The 20,000-nt window shown below is 42.2% G+C and overlaps 1 protein-coding gene across 2 annotated transcripts in view; it reads left to right on the top strand.

Annotated features, from left to right (window-relative positions):
• Positions 1-20,000, top strand: part of LOC143283645 (neuronal membrane glycoprotein M6-a-like) — a 233,851-nt gene that overhangs the window by 22,077 nt on the left and 191,774 nt on the right. Inside the window, exon 1 of one of the 2 annotated variants that reach the window (XM_076589838.1) lies at positions 17,976-20,000. This exon is cut by the window's right edge and continues 1,051 nt beyond it. The exons of the other annotated variant lie outside the window; for it this stretch is intronic. The gene's annotated coding sequence lies outside the window, so the exon portion shown is untranslated. Of the gene's footprint in view, positions 1-17,975 lie in introns of those variants that run through there. 2 annotated transcript variants of the gene reach the window in all.

Below are 20,000 nucleotides of genomic sequence, written 5' to 3'. Positions count from 1 at the left end.
TGAGTGATAGATAGATAGATAGAGGGGGGAGAGAGAGAGAGGGAGAGAGAGAGGGAGTAACAGAGAGGGTGAGAGATGGATAGATAGTCACAGATGCATTTTCTTTAATGAGGGAAGTGAAATAAGCAAATATTTATTAACAATAAATAAGTAAATCTTAAATTATGTTTTTTTCCATGTTTCACTTCACTCATTATTAAAAGAGAAAAAAAAATAGAGAGAAACAGAGACAGAGAAGGAGAAAGAGACAGAGAGACACAGACAGACAGACAGACATACACACAGACAGACAGAGCAATATGGTTGTTAAAAGCATCGATCACTGATTGCCTCTGTTGTTTGATAATGAAAATTAAATGCACCGGTATTTGTTTCGGAAAGAAAGCAGGGATCAAACGCTCTCTCTCTGTCGCACACACACACACACACACACACACACACACACACAGACACACACACACACACACACACACACACACACACACACACACACACACACACACACACCATACACTTACAACACACACACACACACACTCTCTCTCTCTCCCTGTCTTTCTCTCGCTCTCCCTCTCTCTCTCTCACTATCTCTCTCTCTCTCAGATACGCACACACAGGTACGCGCGCGCGCGCACGAACGCACACACACACACACACACACACACACACTCTCTCTCTCTCTTTCTCCCTCTCTCCCTGTCTTTCTCTCACTCTCTCTACCACACACACACACACACACACACACACACACACACACACACACACACACACACACACATGTATATATATATATATATATATATATATACATATATATATATATAGATAGATAGATAGATAGATATGCCAGAAGAGAGAGGGAGAGGCAGGTGGAAGAAAAATCACTGAAAGTTCTTCGACGCAGTTACCGCCCTTCCATCGTTCAGCTTATTTGTCTCTATTTTTGTGTCTCTCTCTGTCTCTGTCTCACTCACTTTCTCCCCCTCCCGTCTCTCTCTCACCCTCATCTCTCTAATAAGAAGGGAATTTATATCAAGTAAAATATCATCGAAATCCATCCCTGTTTGAATCAGCAAACAAAAGCTGCTTCAGTAAGGTGAGTAAACTGACATTTTCGTTTCCAAAAATAATGAATGTGTGAATGCCAGCTGCATATCGGGTTTGTCGTCCCATTCGTGATGTCTGTCTGTCTGTCTCTCTGTGTTTGCCAGTCTGTCCCTCTCTATATGTCTGTCTCTTTGTGTGTGTGTGTGTGTGTGTGTGTGTGTGTGTGTGTGTGTGTGTGTGTGTGTGTGTGTGTATTTGTATTTGTATTCCTTTTTATCACAACAGATATCTCTGTGTGAAATTCGGGCTGCTCTCCTCAGGGAGAGCGCGTCGCTACACTACAGCGCCACCCCCTTTTTTTGTATTTTTTCCTGCGTGCAGTTTTATTTGTTTTTCCTGTCGAAGTGGATTTTTCTACAGAATTTTGCCAGGAACAACCCTTTTGTTGCCGTGGGTTCTTTTACGTGCGCTAAGTGCATGCTGCACACGGGACCTCGGTTTATCGTCTCATCCGAATGACTAGCGTCCAGACCACCACTCAAGGTCTAGTGGAGGGGGAGAAAATATCGGCGGCTGAGCTGTGATTCGAACCAGCGCCCTCAGATTCTCTCGCTTCATAGGCAGGCGCGTTACCTCTAGGCCATCACTCCACCGTGTGTGTGTGTGTGTGTGTGTGTGTGTGTGTGTGTGTGTGTGTGTGTGTGTGTGTGTGTGTGATTCAGTGTGTGTGCAGTGCAATACAACATAACTGAACACAATTGAAAAGAACCCAGTGCAGTACAGCACAGCACAAAGCAACACAACACGACAAAAGACAGTGCCATACAACCTGTATAAATTATACAGTGATTAGCGCCAGCCATTGGTTTACAACTTCTTTCCTCAGAGTTAGACGCCTGTTGGCTGTGACTCGTGGTAAGCTTTACGCCGCCAAAGAGATCATGTTCACGGTCACCTTTTCTCCATTATGTTATAATGTTTTCCTTGTCTGTGGCGGCATAGCCTTGTGAGACACCAGGATGTTTTTGTTGTTGTTTTTGTTGTTTGGGTGCAGGTTCGCCTATTCCCGTTTTGCCTTCTTCTTGACCGTGCTGTCACCCTCATGGGCCTGTTGAGTTTGACTCTTTGCTGGTCCTGTTTCGCCTACCCGCCAATCCCGTATCGCCTACTGTGCCTATCTTTCTGTTTCTGTCACTGTCTCACTGTTCATCTCTCTGTCTCTCTTTGTCTCTCCATCTGTCTTCTCTCTCTCTGTCTCTCACTCTCTCTTACACATACTCGCATACTCACACATACTCGCATACACACACATACTCGGCGCGCGCGCGCGCGAACACACACACGCACATATATATATATATATACACACACACATACTCACACACACAGAAGCACACACACACACACACACAGAAGCACACACACACACACACACACACACACACACACACACACACACCCACACACAGAAGCACACACACACACACACACACACACCACACACACACACACACACACACACTCACACACACACACACACACACACACACTAATGTTTAATTACTGTTTAATTTTCGATTTACAACTGTGGTAAGTCGAATAAGTAGCTGACTCAATCACAAATTGTATAATTATTATTATTATTATTATTATTATTATTATTATTATTATTATTATTGTTGTTGTTGTTGTTGTTGTTTTATTTTCTAATTTAGAGTTTCTTATTTTCTTTTTCCTTATACCCTCCACACACTATACCCAACATACACATACTCTCCTCCATAATGCCCCCCATTCGCAAACAGGCAATCCAGGTTATGCAGTGGAATGCTAGATCCATCTCCACAAATTTACCATATCTTATCCAACATTTGGCAAATAATAACTACCAAGCACTTATATTACAATCACTTAATGTTAAGAAGAATAAATTACCCAAGCTTCCAGGTTATTATTACCCACCTGTGCACCAGAATGTAGATGCTGCCACAAAAATCAGTGCCGCACTATATATTCAAGAAGGAATAGAGTACACCGTATGCTCTCCACCAGCACCTAACACTACTCCAGATTTTCATTCATGCGCGGCACGTATTAGGTTCAGTGATCATCTTACTCTACGTGTCGTATCTGTGTATTTACCGAGAGGCCCAAACGAAGTAAACACGGAATGGTTACATAATATTCAGGATAATGAAAAATGGTTGATTGGGGGAGATTTTAACGCCCATTCTCCTTTTTGGGACAAAGATTGTGTATCAGTTACTTGTAACCGCTTTGTAGAAAATATTGTTGATTCCTCCTTGAGCCTTTTAAATGATGGCAGCGTTACCAGAATCCCTGATATTGTCACTCACAGGGCATCTGCTATAGATCTGTCTTTCATATCCCCTACGTTGTATCCAGAATGTAAATGGACGACATATAAAGATACATTGGGAAGTGATCACTTACCGATCATCATGACTTTTAATGTAACTCAAAGACCTACAGAATTTCAAAAAGACAAAGTTCCAAGATATAAATATAAAGATGCTAACTGGGAGAAATTCGAAAGTATGCTTGCTAGCTATAACACAGAGTTCATAAACACCGCGGATATAGATACATTGTATTCATTCTTTACTGACACCATTTTACAAGCTGCCGACATATCAATTCCAAAATACAATTCACTTAAATCAAGCAAGCATTCGGGAAATATTTGGTGGACACCAGCCTGCGAAGCAGCAGTAGATAATAAAAAATCTAAATTTATTACTTATCTGAGCAACAAATCACCAGAGAATCTTATTGAAAAGAAAAAGGCAAATCATCATAGCAACATGGTCATTGCACAGGCAAAAAGACAATATTGGTCTTCCTTCTGTAATAGGGAGATTTCTGATCATAAAGATACTAAAAAGGTATGGAAAAAATTTAATGAAATGAAAGAAGGTATAAATTTGCCATCTTGTCCTATTAAGATAAAAGACAAAGATTTCCCGTCCAATGTAGAGAAGGCAGAAACATTTGTAGAAATGTTCTCGGAGTCTATGCGATTGGAAGGTCTCTCACTTAAAAACAGAATACACAGAACCGAAGAAGAGAGCAAAAGTGATTATACAGATCCATGTCCTGATAATAGTCAGTACATCAATGCTCCACTCACGCTCAACGAGGTTAAAGAAGCATTAGTATCCCTCCCTAAAAAGAAAACATCTGTAGGACTTGATGCAGTCTCAAATGAGATGCTGAGACATTTACCAGAAAATTTTGTTGTTTTATTGTTTGATATTTTTCAAAAGTGTTGGATTGATGGTTTAATGCCAGCACAATGGAAACAGTCTATTGTGATACCAGTTCATAAACAAGGAAAATGCAAAACAGATAAGAGCAGCTACAGGCCAATTGCACTAACATCACATACTGGTAAACTAATGGAAAGAATAATTTTGAGAAGGCTGATGTACTATTGTCATAAAAATAAGATTATCCCAATTAACCAAGCGGGCTTTCAGAGAGGTAGATCTGCAATTGATAATTTGGTAAAACTTACAACACATGTAAAACAACAATTCGCTAGAAGGAAAAACGTTCTTGCAACTTTTTTTGATGTGAAGAAAGCCTATGATCAAGTTTGGCATGCAAAGTTACTCTTTAAACTGAAATCTGTTGGCTTTTCAGGACATCTCTATGATTATATCAAAGATTTCCTGAGTGAAAGAAGTATACAGGTACGGGTCGGGAATACATACTCAAATCCTAAAACTCTTCACATGGGATTACCCCAAGGTTCTGTTATTGCCCCTGTTTTATTTAATATCTTGTTGAACGACTTACCCAAACACTTATCAAATGATGTGATCCTAGTGCAATACGCAGATGATATATGTATGTGGATGAATGTAACTATGAAACGGAATACATCCAAAAGGGCTTTAAACTATATCAAGAAAATATACCAACGAGAAATAGATAGATTAAATAGATATATTGCTGATAATGGTCTTACATTATCATCAGAAAAAACACATATTATGCTTTTTAACAATGGTACAAACCCAGAAGAGTTACCAACATTTAAGATTGAAAATGAGACAATTCAGTATAAAGATACTGTTAAGTTTTTAGGATTGATACTTACTTCAAAACTAACTTGGAACAGCCATATTGAATATATATTAACAAAAACAAGAAAATCTCTAAACTTACTCAAAATTGTGAGTAAACAATACTGGGGACAAGATACAACGATTTTGAAACATTTATCATCATCACTTATTCGATCCAAACTATCCTATGGACAAGAAGTCTTTTTCAATGCTCCAAAATATTTGCTAAAGAAACTTCAAAGCATAGACTGCAAAGCATATAGACTTGCCCTTGGTGTACCTTTCCATGCATCGACCCTCGGAACATACAAAGAAATAGGAGTACTACCTTTAGATGAATACCGAAACCTCGCATGTGCTAAATACGTACTGAGAAGCTCAACAACTGAAAATTATACATCAGAGGAAGTAAAAATTACATCCGAAAACAGCTTCCCCAAAAGAGCTAAAAACATATCTTATTTAACACCCATTGGCACGTTTGTGTCAAACCTGTTCGAAAAATCTGAAATTAATTCAGATGACGTAGACACACAGAAGACCGTAAGTCCATACCCCATCTGGGAGATGAATAAAGCACATTTTGATGTTAATCATACTGACATTAAAAAGAATGAAAATCCGAATATCATGGCAACGGAAGTCCGAGTACACCTTCAAAATAGATACCGTGATCATTTACAGATCTACACAGATGGCTCACTATTAGACAATGGCCAAGTAGGTTCAGCTTTTGTTATACCAGAACTGAAAACGGAAAGATCATACTATATTGGTAAAAATCGTTCAATATTCACTGCTGAACTTATTGCTGTTCTTATGGCTCTAAATCATATTCTTGATCTTCCAATTTGCCTTCTACAAGTCTTGTTTTGCGTTGATTCCAAATCTGTATTATGTGCTTTAAACTCACCAAATTGTAAGAACAAATCTAAAATCATACTAGAAATCAGCCACATTTTACATCTTTTAAGCTTGAAAGGAACACATATTACGTTTTTCTGGGTTCCTTCACATCTTGGTATTCTCTACAATGAATGGGCTGACAGGGCTGCAAGAAAAGGTGCAAAGAACGAACAGGGAACCATAGAACTTTATGTGCCTCTATCTGTACAAGAGGGTTATCGAATACTAGAAAAAACATCGTGGAACAAAGTCAGAGAATTATACCAAGAAAACGGCAAAGCTTTAAACCATAGTGTAATTAATGGTCAACAACCGGGAACTATCGATCAGTCAAATACATACAGTAATTCAATAAGATTAAGGCAGATTCATACATTATCAAACAGGATAAAACTGAACGCTTTTGTAACAAAGTTCAGCAAAGATGTCAGATGCATATGTGGAGAACATATTTCTAGCAACCATGTAATATTCGAATGTCAGAATCTAAAATGTTTTTTGCCAGACTTCACCAAAAGTTCTTTTGAATGTGTTATTAACAATTCCAATATGTTATTTGTTATTGCAGAAGGTTTGCTGCATAGTCCTATAGGACATTTGTTATAGATGTTATATTTGTTTGATGTTGGCGTTTATAACGTTTCCATTTTTCCTAGCGTTGTCTCTCCCTATTCACCCTCCACACATACACACACTTTTACCCCTCCCCCTCTCACAGCCCCTACCCCCACGGTTTTTTTTTTTTTTTTTTTTTTTTTTTTTTTTTTTTCCCGTCTAATATCACTTCAAGTGGAAAGACGTTAAACTGAAGACAACACTAATGTTTGTGCACAGATGCCACCGACGATCAGATTCTACTGATGAAAACTTGTAATTTTCTGCAGGGCGAAATATGAGTGCTTTCGCGGAAGTCGCTTCCGAGCGACTGCAGTACCAGTCAGTGTAGGATAAAGCCTTGTCATTGTCCAAAGCAAGACAGTCGGACATATGTTGCTGTTTCAAAATTACCTATACAGAGACCAGGTCATATACCCAGGAGAACGGGCCAGCAAAGAAGAAATTAGTGAGCTGTATGGTCGCTTATTTATTTATTTAACATTTATTCACTTATCTATTTATCTGTTTGCTTATTCATTTGTTTATTCATTCGTTCATCTATTTATTGATTTGTTTATTCATTTATTTATTTAGCACACAGACACACGCACGCGCACGCACCAAACACAGAGCAACTACGTGCATTGGCGAACTGCGAATGGGTGATTCAGTACCACCACTTCAGTGACCACATGTGCATCGGATTGCAGGACAAACGGAACAGGCGAATCGGAACGACACCGTTGTTTGGTTGTCTTGTTTGAGTGCATGCTTTGATGCTGCTTTTGTGAGAGAAAATGATTTATATATTATATTTTTTTTTTTGGTGGTGGTGGTGGTGGTGGTGGTGGTGTGTGTGTGTGTGTGTGTGTGTGTGTGTGTGTGTGTGTGTGTGTGTGTGTGTGTGTGTGTGTGTGTGTGTGTGTGTGTGTCTGTCTAATAATTGTCTGTCATCTGACTTTCCATGTTAGTATAACATAATTAGGGAAATAAAAATGCATGTATATGTAAGAGTTCTCGAAAAAAACAACAACCAACATTCGTTAAAATCATCCTCTGTCTTCTTGTCCCTGTGCTTCTCAGTCTGTCTGTCTGTCTGTCTGCTTGTGGTACAGCTTGTCGTACCACTCACACACACGCACACACACACACACACAGACACACACACACACACACGCACATGTACACGCTCAAACACACAAAGACATAATATGCATCACGAGTCATCATCAGGAAACCTTTCAAAATGTCAATATTTTACGAGGCGAAAAAGATCAGCATTGATTGATAACTTGTCATGCCGTCATGATGTAATCTCAGACCCAAAACGTTGCAGATCACCATGGCAACGTGCGCCCTCGCCAGCACTCAGACTAGTCAGCAAACAGTTGTAAGCAGTCTTGATGTTTGTGTGACACGATATACTCTGTAAACGATCTGTAACAAAATCTGCCTGGACGTATAATCATGTATGCTCTCTCGCTTTTATGCTGTTGCCGTAACAAGCACTGGAAGCGACACACGTAGACTGCATTCAATTTAACGTGACGGCGTGGAATGGTGCTTGTATGATAATCTGGATGTTGTGGATAACAGCGTGTGTGTATTTGTTGTCAGTTTTGGTTGATAATTATACATCTAAACAGTTCCCAGTGTGTTTTGTTGTCAGTTTTGGTTGATAATTATACATCTAAACAGTTCCCAGTGTGTTTTGTTGTCAGTTTTGGTTGATAATTATACATCTAAACAGTTCCCAGTGTGTTTTGTCCTGTCAGTTTTGGTTGATAATTATACATCTAAACAGTTCCCAGTGTGTTTTGTTGTCAGTTTTGGTTGATAATTATACATCTAAACAGTTCCCAGTGTGTTTTGTTGTCAGTTTTGGTTGATAATTATACATCTAAACAGTTCCCAGTGTGTTTTGTTGTCAGTTTTGGTTGATAATTATACATCTAAACAGTTCCCAGTGTGTTTTGTCCTGTCAGTTTTGGTTGATAATTATACATCTAAACAGTTCCCAGTGTGTTTTGTCCTGTCAGTTTTGGTTGATAATTATACATCTAACAGTTCCCAGTGTGTTTTGTCCTGTCAGTTTTGGTTGATAATTATACATCTAACAGTTCCCAGTGTGTTTTGTCCTGTCAGACTAACAGGCGTATCAGCCTCTATTACTTGTCCGTGAAATGGTTGGAACTAATGGAAGGGTGTATCTTGACAATACTCATTTGCATGTACACACATATGCTGCTATATGACCGCGCACGCTCGCCAGAGCACATGCACACACACACTCACACACACACACACACGCACACACATACACACTTACGCGCGCGCGCGCACACACACACACACACACAAACATGCAGAAACACACACGTGCGCACACATACACACATCACACACACTCACACACACACATACACACACACCTCACACACACACACACACACGCACACACACGCACGCACACACACACACACACACACACACACACACACACACACACACAGAGGCATTCGGGACTTGTCACAGGTTTATGTCGACTTACATCCAGTTTTGCTTTTGTACACATTCGTATCACGCTTCTCCTAGCCCTTGCTTGTTTCTATGTATTGATTCACCCTACGTTGCTCCTAACTACTTCTGTATTCATTCTTTTGAAAACACAACACTGAACTTACACATAACATTCTGATTAACGAAACTTGACGTTTGTCAAAGTGTTTACATGGGAAAGGGTTAATTGACTCATACAAGCAATATGGCCGATACGTTCTTGCTGAAAGTTCGGAGAGAGTGATAAATCTGCTGCACTCCCACCCCCAACCCCTCATTTCTCACGTGCAAACTCCAACAAAAGTCAAGGGCCAACCGCATCCTGTGATTCCTGATCTTTGGCCCGCAGATTATTGCGTCTTCCTGAGAACTTCTTCTTCTGCTCCTCCTCTTTCTCCTCCCTCTCCTCATCTTCCTCTCCCCTCGATCAATGTTGTGAAGAGTCATTTGGGCGCCGCACAGAACTGTTCACCAGATTTCTCCAGGTCTGTCAGCTGTGTCTAGGTCTCTGCAAATGGATTTCCTGTCAAGTCCGCAATGTTGCCAGTCTATCGTTTTATTTTTTCTTTCCCCTCCTCCGCCTCCCTCCCTCAAGAGTTCCGTGGATGACGGTTTTAGCAAGGCCATTGGATATTTGTACATGTCCAGTTTCTGGGGGGCATGAAAAAAGAAAAGAAAAAAGGGGAAAAAATGGAAACAGACTGCAGAAGACCTTCCAGACACCCCGCTGAATCCCTTGACTGGCGAGCCGTGGTGAAGCGAGATCAGTATGGTCTGCATTCAAGACGTACTAACTACTTCATATACAGCTACTTTTAAGTGTTATTGATTTTACCGAGTGAGAGTACTGCAGTTTCGAGAGGAAGAAGCCCCAGAATAAAAAGAACAGTGACTGACAACTTCACGTCTGAATTCAATCTTATCTCAGTAAGGTGACGGCCATCCATTGACAAGCATTCTCGTCTGTAGCTGTCAAGAGAGACAGAGGAGACAGAGGACCAGCTCAGCCACACAGATTCCCTTGGACCCGTCTGATTATCGTGAAGAAGGATAGTAAACCGATTTAAAAAAAGAAAGAAAGGGTTAAGGACCAGTCTTTGGTATTCTGAAGAAAAGTGTAGGATTACAAGCTGATCAGTAATACATTATTATTTGTTGTTCTGGTTCAGTGTAAATTGCAGTGTTGTCTTGCTCATCAGCTCAGTGCAGCATTGTATTGTATTGTGTTGTGTTGTATTGTATTGTACTATGTTGTATTGAATTGTACTATGTTGTATTGAATTGTACTATGTTGTATTGTATTGTACTATGTTGTGTTGTATTGTACTATGTTGTATTGTATTGTACTATGTTGTATTGTATTGTATTGTATTGTATTGTATTGTATCGTATTGTGTTGTATTGCATTGTATTGAATTGTACTATGTTGTATTGAATTGTACTGTGTTGTATTGTATTGTACTGTGTTGTATTGAATTGTACTATGTTGTGTTGTATTGTATTGTATTGTACTATGTTGTATTGAATTGTACTATGTTGTGTTGTATTGTGTTGTGTTGTATTGTATTGTATTGTACTATGTTGTGTTGTATTGTATTGTACTATGTTGTATTGAATTGTACTGTGTTGTATTGAATTGTACTATGTTGTGTTGTATTGTATTGTATTGTACTGTATTGTATTGTATTGTACTATGTTGTGTTGTATTGTATTGTGTTGTGTTGTATTGTATTGTATTGTACTATGTTGTGTTGTATTGTATTGTACTATGTTGTGTTGTATTGTATTGTATTGTACTGTACTGTATTGTATCGTATTGTGTTGTATTGCATTGTATTGAATTGTACCATATCGTTACCGTGTCGTTTTGTATTGCATTACATTGCATTGCATTGCATTGCATTGTATTGTATCGTATCATATCGTATTGTATTGTATTATATTGAATACTACTATGTTGTATTGTATGGTATCGTATCGTATTGTGTTGTATTGCATTGTATTGTATTCTATTGTATGTTGCCACTACAGATATATATATATATATATATATATATATATATATATATATATATATATATATATATGTGTGTGTGTGTGTGTGTGTGTGTTTCTATCTGCAAGTGTATTTATTATACTATCAAAGTTTTATTTTCTGTAGGATTTTTTGCCAGGGACAACCCCTTTTGTTGCCATTAACATTTAGTTTTACGTGTGCCAAATGCATGCTGTACATAGGAGCCCAGCTTATCACCTCGCCCGAAAGACTTCTCTGTTAGTTTTCTCTTTTCAGGAGTAGCTTGTTTGACAAGTCCTCGTCTTTAACAATGATGTAAATTTGCATTTCACTTCTTATCTGTTTGTGCTGTGGTGAATTTTTGAATAAGATATTCACAAAGAAACCCTACAGAAGCATACGCCGATGAGTAATCTCCGAACAATGCACATATATATGCGGCCGGTCCCCATCTTGTCTCGTTTGTCAGGAAAAAGGATTTTTTTCACAAAAAATACACAAAATAGGAACACAGGGAACATAGACTTTTGTTGGAGTTTGTACTTTCAACCGAACACTTTTGATTCGTATTTGCTTTATGCTTGGTGTGAAATGGAGGGTGTGGCGGGGGGAGGAAATGTGTTTAATGTGTCGTGACACATTCTGGTGATGGTAGACATTTTGTTAGGGTAACATTGTTCACTTATGATTGTTATCATCTAACAGGAAGGTAGGGAGATGGGTGAATGATGGACAGGTAGGTAGGGAGATGGGTGAATGATGAACAGGTAGGAAGGGAGATGGGTGAATGATGGACAGGTAGGAAGGGAGATGGGTGAATGATGAACAGGTAGGAAGGGAGATGGGTGAATGGTGAACAGGTAGGAAGGGAGATGGGTGAATGGTGAACAGGTAGGAAGGGAGATGGCTGAATGGTGGACAGGTAGGGAGATGGGTGAATGATAAACAGGTAGGAAGGGAGATGGCTGAATGATGAACAGGTATGTAGGGAGATGGGTGAATGATGAACAGGTAGGAAGGCAGATGGCTGAATGATGAATAGGTAGTTAGGGAGATGGGTGAATGGTGGACAGGTAGGGAGATGGGTGAATGATAAACAGGTAGGAAGGGAGATGGGTGAATGATGAACAGGTAGGAAGGGAGATGGGTGAATGATGAACAGGTAGGAAGGGAGATGGGTGAATGATGGACAGGCATGTAGGGAGATGGGTGAATGATAAACAGGTAGGAAGGGAGATGACTGAATGATGAACAGGTAGGTAGGGAGATGGGTGAATGATGAACAGGTAGGGAGGGAGATGGGTGAATGATGAACAGGTAGGAAGGGAGATGGGTGAATGGTGAACAGGTAGGAAGGGAGATGGGTGAATGGTGAACAGGTAGGTAGGGAGATGGGTGAATGGTGAACAGGTAGGTAGGGAGATGGGTGAATGATGAACAGGTAGGGAGATGGGTGAATGGTGAACAGGTAGGGAGATGGGTGAATGGTGAACAGGTAGGAAGGGAGATGGGTGAATGGTGGACAGGTAGGAAGGGAGATGGGTGAATGGTGAACAGGTAGGAAGGGAGATGGGTGAATGATGAACAGATAGGAAGGGAGATGGGTGAATGATAAACAGGTAGGAAGGGAGAATTGTGAATGGTAAACAGGTAGGTAGGGAGATGGGGGAATGGTGAACAGGTAGGTAGGGAGATGGGTGAATGGTAACAGGTAGGGAGGGAGATGGGTGAATGATGGACAGGTAGTGAGGGAGATGGGTGAATGGTGAACAGGTAGGGAGGGAGATGGGTGAATGGTGAACAGGTAGGAATGGAGATGGCTGAATGGTGGACAGGTAGGGAGGGAGATGGGTGAATGATGAACAGGTAGGTAGGGAGATGGGTGAATGGTGAACAGGTAGGAAGGGAGATGGGTGAATGATGAACAGGTAGGAAGGGAGATGGGTGAATGGTGAACAGGTAGGAAGGGAGATGGGTGAATGGTGAACAGGTAGGGAGGGAGATGGGTGAATGGTGGACAGGTAGGGAGGGAGATGGGTGAATGATGAACAGGTAGGAAGGGAGATGGGTGAATGGTGAACAGGTAGGAAGGGAGATGGGTGAATGGTGGACAGGTAGGGAGGGAGATGGGTGAATGGTGAGTTGGGAGAAAATTGGAGATGTGAAAAGGGATGACTTGGAAAGATGGTATTTGGAGAAATGAGTTTCTGTCACATATGTGAATGTGTGTCTGCTTGGTTTCAAGCAACCCTTGAGTTTGTCTATGTGTGTGTGCGACATGGTTTGTGCAATGTGGTGTGCGATGTGTGTGTGTGTGTGTGTGTGTGCACGCGCTTTTATCAGAAAAAAATAAGGCACGAGAAGTGGGGGCTGTATTGTGATGTGAGCGGTGGTGTGCAATCTACAACTGCGCGTCTGCAAAAAAGAAAAAGAAAAAAAAAAGAAAAAAAGAAATCGAGACTGGGGAAGGGTTGACTGAGCGATTTTAGCAGCGCCATGTTTGTTTTAAGCTAAGACTACTCCTACGTCATCGAAAGAAAGTTCCCAAATCCAAACACTAACTCGACAGACATTGGCAAATTCTTGACGCAACGCAAAGTCAGCGGTGCTGAGGTCGCTTGTTCAGTCACGAAACTCCATTGTCCATTCACAAGCAGCCCCCAGAAATTCAGTGTTTGATATTTACAAAAGTAAAGTGCAATTTTAACGGAGCATGTGTAGAAAGCATACATGTGAAATATAATTTATATACAGCTGTTATATTTTGGCGGAATGGGTGTTTCCTCTCACAACTGGTGACTTATTCACTGCCTTAAAAATTTTTTCATTTGTGTGTTTTTGTTGTTGTTGTTGTTTATTTGTTTGTTTTCCCTTTTTGACTCACTTGTGTAAACAAAGTGAGTCTATGTTTTAACCCGGTGTTCGGTTGTCTCTCTCTCTCTCTCTCTCTCTCTCTCTGTGTGTGTGTGTGTGTGTGTGTGTGTGTGTGTCCGTGGTAAACTTTAACATTGACATTTTCTCTGCAAATACTTTGTCAGTTCACACCAAATTAGGCATAAGAATAGGAAAAATTCAGTTCTTTCCAGTCATCTTGTTTAAAACAATATTGCACCTCTGGTATGGACACAAAAAAATAAAAAATGAAGCCTAATTATATGCAAACTGCATTTACTGTTATATTTATATTTTTTGTATTCTCTAAACTTGGCACTTTGATTTGATATTCTGACACAACAACAAGAGCAGTCTTTATTATCATTTTTTGTTCAAACAGGAACTTCTTTTGCTAAGCATGGAAGTTTTATTTATTTTGCAAACGTTTTGGTGCAGATAGTAAGGAAGGGAAATTACTCTGTAATTAATGCTAAGGGACTTAATTTGCTTTAAACTGATCTTTCTCATCTTAAACATTACATTTTGAAATTATACTCAGTACATATCACAAGTGAGTCTTGAAGGCCTTGCCTCTCTTGTTTTTCTTAATTCATGCAGCTATTCATTTCCAGTGTCTCGTCCACCCCTTTGTCCTTTCTGGAGTAAGTGCATGTGTAAACTATCTACAGGTTGTCAGAAATGGAAATGAAAAGGTTTTAAAGAAAGATCGCTCAAGCAAGCCCGACCTTGGTAAAAAAAAAAAAAAGAGAGAGAAAAAAAGGGGGGTGGGGTGGATATAAAACAAGTAACACACACAAAAAAACGAACAAACAACCAAATCAAGAAAAACAGGAAAGATAACAACAACAACGAAAACCCCGAAATGAAGGTGACGCCTTCCAACTCCCCCCGCGCGGTGTCTCCCAGAATCGATATCGTGACCCCTCGGTCAGTGACCGTTGACCCGAGGTCACAGCAGGTCATTGAGCGCGTGCGCTTCAGGCGACGTGTGAAGGGCCGTGATTCGTCAACACACGACGTGCGCGCAGGTGCGCGAAGGACGGTTAATTATTTTTATTTTATCTTAATTTATTTCTTTTTATTTTGTTTATTTCATTTAATCTTATTTCATTTTTTCCCTTTTATGTTGTTTTATTTATATATTTATTTTGCTGCCACTTTAAAAGAAAAGAGCTTTTCTCCACCCTGTCTCCCTGTGACAAACCCGCGAAAAGACAGACTCACCATGCATGGCTGGGTGAAAAAGATTCTGCGGATTCCTGGCACGTTTTGATGTCAACGATACCTCTCTCTTGTAGAGAAAATAAAGAATTTTTGCATCTTGTAAAGATTTAGCGGATAACTGGCACGTTTTGTTGTCAGCGGTATCTCTTTCCTTTAGAGATAATAAAGTATTCTTTCATCTTGTAAAGATTTAGCGGATAACTGTTACGTTTTGATGTCAACAATTTTTCTTTCTTTTAGAGATAATACAGTATCCTTTCGTCTTGTAAAGATTCAGCGGAAAGCTGGCTTCGCTGTTCAGTCAAGACTAGACGACAGTGCATTGTTACAACGGAAACACACACGTGTTCAGGTTTGTGAAGATGCATGTCAGCAAATTTCAGAAGACAGCGGCCGGGTCTTTGGTGTTGCGGGTTTTATGTCAGTGAGTTGGAGGAAAGAACGACTGACGCGCCAGGACAGTTTCCCTCATCACAGGTCGGACACTGTGACACGCCAGGACAGTTTCCCTCATCACAGGTCGGACACTGTGACACGCCAGGACAGTTTCCCTCATCACAGGTCGGACACTGTGACACGCCAGGACAGTTTCCCTCATCACAGGTCGGACACTGTGGTGCCGCAAATAACAACGGGAGTGCTAGCCAACAGAGCAAGCGTTTCTGGCTCCGTCACTTGCAGCCTGAGCCATAGACACTAGAATTGAGATATCAGTGTCTATGCCTGAGCCAACACCAAACACAAGCCATAGACACTAGAATTGAGATATCAGTGTCTATGCCTGAGCCAACACCAAACACAAGAGAAAACGGTGCGTTGAACTTCTGAGATACAGGTCAAGGGTTAAACTTCTGAGAGAGCACGTGAAACACTGTCGCTAACTTTCACCTGCAGGCCGCGGGGGAAAAACAACAAAAACAACCAATCACCTCAGCTTCTGGGTTACTGAGATTCTAAAGAAGGAAACTTTCTTCTTTCCGTGTCCACGCTCAGAAAACCTGTACGAACGAACGTTCGGATTATTATCTTCAACTGCTTATTCCTCTGAACTATTTTCTCTCAGTCGTCCACCACAGACTGCAAGGCCTATGTCCATACACAGACTATAAGGAAAACTGTCCCCACGATCATCCACCACAGACTATAAAAAGGACTCTGTCCCTACAATCATCCACCACAGACTATAAAAAGGACTCTGTCCCTACAATCATCCACCACAGACTATAAAAAGGACTCTGTCCCCACGATCATCCACCACAGACTACAATTATCCACCACAGACTATAAAAAGGACTCTGTCCCTACAATCATCCACCACAGACTATAAAAAGGACTCTGTCGCTACAATCATCCACCACAGACTATAAAAAGGACTCTGTCCCCACGATCATCCACCACAGACTATAAAAAGGACTCTGTCCCTACAATCATCCACCACAGACTATAAAAAGGACTCTGTCCCCACAATCATCCACCACAGACTATAAAAAGGACTCTGTCCCCACAATCATCCACCACAGACTATAAAAAGGACTCTGTCCCTACAATCATCCACCACAGACTATAAAAAGGACTCTGTCCCTACAATCATCCACCACAGACTATAAAAAGGACTCTGTCCCCACAATCATCCACCACAGACTGCACTGTAAGAAGAGGGCGGGTCACACACACACACACACACACACCACACACACCACACACACACACACACACACCACACACACACACACACACACACACACACACACCACACACACACACACACACACACACACACACACACCACACACACACACACCACACACACACACACACACACACACACACACACACACACCACACACACACACCACACACACCACACACACACACACACCACACACACACACACACACACACACCACACACACACACACACACACACACACACACCACACACACACACACACACACACACACACCACACACACACACCACACACCACACACCACACACACACACCACACCACACACACACCACACACACACACACCACACACACACACCACACACACACACACACACACACACACACACCAAGGAGAAGGGAGCGGCAGAGGACCGAGTGACGGGCAGCCCAGAAGAAGCGACCAGAAGGCGAATCGATAATCATTACCGAAACAACACGGGGCTGGCTGCATCAGTCAGCAGCACAGCGAATCTTCCTCCCTCCCCCCCCCCCATCCCCTTCCACCCCCACTCGCACACCCTTCTTTCTCTCCCTCTCTGTCCTCCCCTCCCTTCCTTCCAACTGCCCCAAGAATCGAGGCCAACGTGTGTGTCACCCAACAGGGCTCAACACAACAACCCACCCTCGGCACACGTGCAGTCAGGGCCACGTGACGTCACCGTGTCAGCCTCCCCGCCCTGAAGAGTCCGTCCATCCACCCATCCACCCGTCGTTCCACCCATCCACCCGGGTTTGTCAGTCACGACTGGAGAGAAGGCGGGCGGAGGCCCTGAATGAATGAACGAACGAACACTGCTGGTCGCTGCTACCCGGTGCGAGAGAGAGAGAGAGGGAGAGAGGGAGTGAGAGGGGGAGTGCGGGGAGTGAAATTCCACTGTGCACGGCACGGCACAGCACGGCACAGCACAGCACAGCAACGCCCTCGAATCGTCACGTCAACACCGGGACTTGTCACGTTCACCCAGTGCCGTGTCACGGAGCCTCACCAACTCTGGGACCGGAACCCGGCTTGACCCCAAGGGGGGCTGAAAAAACACCACCACCTCAAACCAAACCAGCTCCACCCGTGGTGTGTGTAGTGTAGTTGTTGTGACTGAAGAGCACGTGCGACTGTCGAATTGTGACTGGCACCGCCGTGTGTGTGTGGTTTGTGTCGACTCGTGCAGCTCAACACGAGTGCCGGAGACACCCGGGTTATTCCAGCCACCACCGCCACCCCAGCCACCACTACCACAAAGAGCGGGCGTTGTCACTACACTGCTGTCTTGCCACAGTTGTTGACACACACGCACACGCACACACACACACACGCACACACGACACCGCCACAACATCCGTCCTGTCCCTCCATCCAACCACCGACACGGATACCTCGCCTAACAGCTCCTGTACCATTGACAGACAGCACTAACGACAGCTGACATCAGGCATGAGGTCGTAGACAGCCACCGGACACAGCGACAGACAGCCAGACAGACAGACAGTGGGAGGAGGAGGAAAACAGCTGATGGGTCTCAGCTCAACATCTGTTTGTCTTGCTGTCTTGACAGCTGGCTACTCTCTGCACACCGTGCCGATCAATGATCTCAACTCTCCACCCTTCAACCCATGTGTGTGGTGCGCGCGCGCGTGTGTCGTATGTATCTGTGTTACTGGTGTGTTTGTCTGCTTGTTCAGCGGAGAATTTTCACTGAGTGCCTGTTCTGTGCCTGTGCGCGAGTTCTTGTGGATAAAGAAATAATCCGTCCCAAATCTTGGGGTTACCCCCTCCACCCTTCCCCACTGTTGTGAGAGGAGGAAAAAAGTTATGTGCCGGGTTTTTTGTTTTTTATTTCAGTGATTTTTGCCAAACCACGGATCTCCGCCTGTGAATGTCTTGAAGAACAGCCATGAACTTCAGTGTGTAACTGTTGTGGAGAAAAAAAGACCGCAAGAAAGAAGGAATCTCGCTACAGTCAGTTTGAGAGAGTGAAGAAACACCTGGTTTCTGTCCTGCTATTTCAGAGTGAAGAAACACCTGGTTTCTGTCCTGCTATTTCAGAGTGAAGAAACACCTGATTTCTGTCCTGCTATTTCAGAGTGAAGAAACACCTGGTTTCTGTCCTGCTATTTCAGAGTGAAGAAACACCTGATTTCTGTCCTGCTATTTCAGAGTGAAGAAACACCTGATTTCTGTCCTATTTCAGAGTGAAAACAGAACACACAAAACCCATCATCGTTCTCGCAGCTACTATTAAAAATCTACGAACTTTGTTTCATTGAATGATTTATTTTTGTGAATGAAAAAAAAAAAGGACACAACCTTCACACACCCAATTTCAGTCTCAACGAGTGCTAATAAAAAAAAAAAAAAATAAATAAAAAGATTAATATATATCTTCCGTCAGTTTAACCCCTTAACTGCTGAAACTTGGTGAAATGAGTTCGATGTGGTATCGATCTAAATTACAGCTACTATTTTTTGTGTGCACTTTTGGATTAGGCGTTTTACTTAAGTCATGTAACCACAGAGAAAAAAGCTCCGAAGAGTATTATGACTGACCCCCTGACCTGCAGCCTGGATCGCTGTGAGGTGACAGACAGCCTTCACTGACCAGCGCACTGGACAAGAGGAGGAGACATGCAGTGAATAGTACACCCCTGTCCCCCTCACCCCCTCCCCCACCAAGGAACGACAATGACAGCTCGTTCACAAAACACGCCAGACACGCCACGTGTTTCCGGACTCCACGATACAGTCAAGCTGCATTGAAAACAAATCCACGGAACGAATCCTACGCAACAGGTGAACCGGTTTTCACTCACACACACTCACACTCACACCATGATACAAGGGACAACCACAACCACAAGCACAGCGAAAGGAGACTATGTTGTTGACTGAATCGTCGGTATTTTTTCCCACCGACAAAACACCGCTTCGATCGGC

Source organism: Babylonia areolata, chromosome 7 (assembly GCF_041734735.1).
Source record: "Babylonia areolata isolate BAREFJ2019XMU chromosome 7, ASM4173473v1, whole genome shotgun sequence".
Lineage (NCBI taxonomy): Eukaryota > Metazoa > Mollusca > Gastropoda > Neogastropoda > Buccinidae > Babylonia > Babylonia areolata.
Note: the sequence above shows the minus strand (reverse complement) of the source record. Positions and strands in the feature narration are given on the sequence as shown.